We start from the raw sequence: 6000 nt of genomic DNA, 5'->3' as shown, positions 1-6000 counted from the left end.
AAAGTTCTATGATGGGCCTTCTTTAGTAATTTGACCCCCCCTCCTCATGCATCATGTGAGCCAAGGTGGGGCCATGATTTGGGTAAGAATATGGTATGGTAACGTTAAGTGCAGATTTAGGATATTAAAGGTGCAAATTTAAGATGCTAAGGGTAGATTAAAGGTGTTAGGGAGTAAATGGGTGTTAGGAAAATAAAGTAGGTTTGTTCATTTGTTTTTTTTTAAATTTATGGCATGTGTAGGAAAAGAAGGTGTTCTTTTATTAAGTGATTTCCTTTTATTAAGATGTTTTAGGTTAGTTGTTTTGTGACATGTGTTGGTAGTTAGGAAGTATATACATTGGTTTATAATTATAGTATTGTTAGTAGCACATTAAAGTAAGATACTTTATTCTAGGTGTTTTGGTTACCTTATATATTTGGTGTAGTTATGATTAGGGGTTAACTAATAATGTATGTTATTAAAAAAAGAATAAATGGGAATGTATTTTATTAATTAGGATTTATTCAATAAATTATAAAGTAACTATGTTATAATAAATAGACATTGTACGATATGATTAATATAGTAAATTTTATAAAGTAACTAACTTACATATAGGTATTAGTAGACAACAGAGTATATGTAATGGTAATAATTAAAGTAACAAGGTGGTTGGTATTATTACAATTTAGTAGGTGATAAGAAATTTGGGTGTGCTTTAAATTAATGTTTGTAAGTTAGGAAGAGATGTGAATGTAGTTAAAGTCAATTAATAGAGATTTAATGTTTTGAACAAATATAGGTTCTTTGCTTGTAGTGAATCAATATAGAATGGTAGGATTTATTTATTAATTGATTGGCAAGTATATGTGTTACCAATAGTTAAGTAGTTGGTAATTAGGTAATGCTTGCTAGTAGAAACATAAAGTTGCTAAGTGGAGGAATAATCTAAGAATCGTAATTCTTAATTGAATTTTCACATTACCATATTTATTTTCATTAAACAAAAATGGTATATTTTTCAAATAATAACAAACGACTAGTAATTCGTAATACATCATATAGTTTGAAGTATGAATAAATGATAAATGATTTAAAATACCTAGTGGATAAAAGTACAAAGTTGTGTCACCTTTCACGCTAACTTATCAAAACAATTGAATTAGAGCATTTCTATCCAAAAATCATTTTTACTCAAACATATTATCTAGATAAATTAATTCTAGATAAGTTATATATGGTCTCACACTTTTCCAATTGGAGATATCTATTAACTGTATGTTTTATACTAGTTTGTATCCAATTACTAAAGAAATAAAATTATTTCAGAAAATTGGCATTTCAATAACTCTTACTATTTTAAATGATCTTTTTAAAGTAAAATATAAACACCAGTTTGTAGATCTCAAAGTCAAGAATATTTTCATATTGATTTTAGAGTGTTTTAATTACATATAGTATATTGTAATTAAAAAATTCTACAAATTAACGCTTGAAAAGATGTCAATTTTGAGAAACAAAAAAATATTAAATCATATACAAATAAATTTAAAAACTAGATGATGTTGTAGAGGAGAGAGTCCCCTTTGAGAATGTATATTTTTTCTTTTCATTAGAATATATATGTTTTGAAGAATGTGGTGGGAGATGAAAACTATTGCTTTTAGGTGAGTTGAAATTTGAATAACTATAAAAGAGAAAATACAGGTCTAAAGTCAATTTTTATTTTTGATTGTTCTAGCTATATGTGTTATTTATAACATAGTCTGAATTCAAATGAAAATAAGTTTATTTCCATATAGTGTTGTGGTGGGAACTAACCCCTAATTTTCAGTGTTTTTCAACAACTTAAAAATTGTCCTTAAAAATTAGGAAAATATATCATTTCTTATCCCAAATAATTATTGAAAATTATGATCTTAAACTTTATCCATTTCTGCACATTTCATTAGTTTACTTCATTTTCAAATTCTAAATAATACTACCAATTTTATGTCATTGAAGATGAACAATTATACTTTTGTTAGCCTTTTCCATTACAAAAGGGTGGCACAAGTTTTTGTTTTTACTCTATTAGTAAAACATCTTCACAAATTCTACTATTAAACCATTATAACCACTTACTAAACCATTATAACCACACCAATGTAGAAGTTTTTGGTTCATAATCACATAAGTAATGACTCACTTCAAGGATGGGATGCGACTTTTATTATGATAACATTACCTAACTATTAGGTCATACCTCTCAGTTTGAATAGAACATTCAAACAAGTAAGGATTGATAAATAATATTTCTAGTTTACCTTTTGAAAAAAAAAATTGTTGGTTGTGTTTTGTCTCATAAATTTTAGGGCATGACATTCTGGTATCAGAGAAATTGGTAATAACACTAGAGCCTAAACCATTACATTTAACTCATTAAAGCTGAAACTTGTGTGTAGCATGCCTATCATTACCTATATTGAATGTTCGAGAGCTAGAGGCCCTAGAGGTACACAAGTGGCATCTAGAGGGGTAGGGCATGAAATTGCTAAACTTCCACTCGAGCAACCTCAAAATCTTGATCAGCTCTTTATAGCCATTCAAAATCTTACTGGAGTAGTGCATGAGAGGATGCCACCTATAATTCCATAGGCCAAATAGCAAGGAATTAGGGAAAAAAGAGTTGGTAATAGGGAAATAAGTAGATGTCCCCCACATAGAGATACAAAGGGACAAGGTGACCAAGAAGAGGCCTTAGAACATCAGATTGAACCACCACCAATCATAGAGCCACCAATAGTAGTGAGAGCACCCAAGGACATAGGGAATGAGATTATGGATTTGATCTGACTCAAACAACCTCTTTTCACTAGAACCATAGATGATACATAGGTAGAGGCATGGTTACAAAGCTTAGAGAGATGCTTTCGGCTGTGAGTATATGAGAGAAATCTAAAGGCTTGAATTTCTATACACTTATTATGAGACAATGCTTCCAATTGGTGGAAATACGAGATGACCATAGGTAGAGTATGTGTAGACACTCTTACCTAGGAGTCATTTGTGGCTAGGTTCAGAGACAGGTATCTTTATGAACATGTTAGGCAAAGTAAGATTGAGGAGTTCAATGATCTCCAACAAAGAGGCCTTACTGTAGCACAGTATGAGAGTAGATTTCTAGAGCTCCTTCCTTATGTTGAGTACATGAAGGATGAAAAAATATGGATCTATCAATTCATCAAGGGTCTTAACTAGTCCCTTCAGAACTCAATATGCTTGGCCTTTCCTAACACCTTTAGAGAAGTAGCTGAGGTAGCTTTTGTTACTAAAGATGTTCATAATAAACAAGAGTTTTGGGGTTGGAATCATAACCAAGATCCTTCTCAATAGTTAGGACATCAAAGGTCCCCTTGGAAGAGAAACTACAACCACATAGTAGGGTCTTCTAAGGTCCCATAGACATAGTAGGGTTCATAACAAGATACTAGCCATACATTAGAAGAGTGGACACTAATTCCTTATGAACAACCAACTTGGACTCAACCACCATTTAGAAGTAGTTATAGTGGACCCTTTAGGATGAGGGGTCAGTAGCAAGTAGGATCACAAGAAGTTTAGATTCATACTCAAGGGTTGTGTTACACTTGTGGTAATATGGGTCACCTAGCAAGAGAGTGCCCACAAGTTCTGATAGGAGGTAGCCAAAATGGGGCCACTTCAAATCCCATAGTAGGAGACCTGGGAAAGACCCACAAGGTCTTTATAGTGAGTTATGGTTATTAGATAGAGACTAAGACATATATTTTGACATTGTAGTTAGGGACAAATAGATAACTAACATGGGAACTCAATCACTCTTTATTTCGACAAGCCCTGAAACTTCTAGGCAAAGAGATGAACAAGGTTAGAATCCAGTGGGATTTTTATGATGAGGTCAAAAATTTATGGAAAGATGCAACATAGATGAAATATCAGCACCCATACCCCTTTTCATGAACTCGAGGAGGAGGTTCATGCCTAGGGTGAGGATGTGAAGCTTCACCCTGACCCATCATAGCATAGACATGTTACTAGCATTTTGATATTAAAGACTTTGATATTTTGACAATTATTTGAGACTTAGATGGATAGTGGATTGCTTTATCTATTGATTTTGATATTTCAGTAGTATTTTACATTTATGATATGTACTATGAACCTGATATTGTGAATGGAATGATCGAACATAGATGGATGAAACTTTATGATAGGATAGTATTAGATTATAATGCAATGTGAAATGTTAATTTGATTTTGATGATTTATGATATGAAACAAATTTTTAATTGATTTTTATGATTTATGATATGTAGATGCATGTTAAATTGATTATGATGGTTTATGATATGCAGATTTGATATTCTAACACCTTGAATGATTTATTTGAACTAATTAGGAAAGGAAATATAATTTGAATTATGCTAATAGGGATTTCATAATTTTTTTAATTCTATGCATTTATGACATACATTTTATATTATCTCCTTGGACTACTCATGCTCAAGTTTAATGTGCAAGAAGTGGAACCATGGAAATTCTTGGGGGAAACAAGTTCCAAACCTATGTGAGCATAATTTAACCAAGGTGAATCTTTGAAAGATTTAAAAGCCTTGTTGTGAAAATATTTTTCTTTGTAAATATAAGCGTGCTTGTAAGTGGAAATGTCAATCATAAATATGCATTAGGGAGATATCATGGTCATGTGGAATGTTTTTTTATGTGTCACTTGACACTTGTGAATTTTGTGTGCAATGGCATGTCATCTAGGGTTTTTGGTTATGGTGGCATTTTACCCTAAAATTAATTACCTTGTTAATGAGTTAGCAAACCCACTTGACAAGGGGTAAGATAGGTCACCATCAAAAGAAATTCGAATTTTAGACTTGCCTAGGTTTTTGAGGAGTCATTAGGTGGTCCCAAAGTATCTTTTATGTTAAAATGAGCTACCCATGTGATAGTATAACATGTTAGGGACCTAATTTTGACCATGATAGTGACTAGATAGCCTAGGTTCCCCCATTACCGATGCATTTTTCCATCAATTCGAAATTGGAGTTGTCACATGTGTTTTCTCCCATATTCCCACAAAGTCAAATATAGAAAATTTAGAGGAGACAAGTTTGTAAGAGGAAGTGGCTAGGTGTCTTTCCTAAAATAGTAATGAGAAAGCCTTATTAAAGAGTCTTGGTCAAATTAGTGGGTTCCTCATCCACTCTCTAAGTTTAGAGACAATTAGGGGTTGGAGGGAGATTAAGGCAGTTCTACTACAACTATCATCACCTTTAGCTTGGACAAAGGTTGGTGAATCAAACCACGTTAATTTTCTTTCTTTTCGGTATTGCAAAACAAATCTGCAAGGAAGGAGTATGTGTCATTGAATCATGCATTGTGTGGTGAATCTTTGTATTCTAGATTTTGGCATTGTATTGTGAAAATGTGAATGTGTATTGTGTTCATGTAAATTTCTTGTCTTTCTTTCTTGATTTTCTTGTCTTGATTTGTATGTTGAATGTGATCATGGGTGCAAAGGATTCACTCACCCTTGGGAGGGAAGAGAAGCCTTGGGTGAAGGGATTAGTTGGGCTCAACAATTTAGTAGAGGGCCTCTTCTCTTGGAGAGAATGGGGAAATTTTCATGGAGTATGGGCTCCATTGGAGCCATTGTCCTGCTATTATGATTGGGGATGATAAGTGGAAATATGAATTTGGAGGTGATAAGTAGAAATTCCAACTTGGCCATAAAAAGAGTAATGATAGATAATGGATCAGCCTTGAATATTTGCACCCTAAAATTCATAAAACAAGCTAGGTATACTAAGGCAGATATCATTAGTGAGGTTATCACCATTAATGCTTATGACAACTTGGAGCAAACCACAAAGGGGATAGTTTTGCTACCCATCAAGGTTGGGCCGATCATCCAAGAGATAGTTTTCCATGTTGTTAATCTAAACCTACCATTTAACCTCCTCCTTGGATGCCCATGGATCCATG

This window comes from Cupressus sempervirens, chromosome 6, assembly GCF_028749045.1.
Source record: "Cupressus sempervirens isolate cs-2001-9-10 chromosome 6, ASM2874904v1, whole genome shotgun sequence".
NCBI lineage: Eukaryota > Viridiplantae > Streptophyta > Pinopsida > Cupressales > Cupressaceae > Cupressus > Cupressus sempervirens.
Note: the sequence above shows the minus strand (reverse complement) of the source record.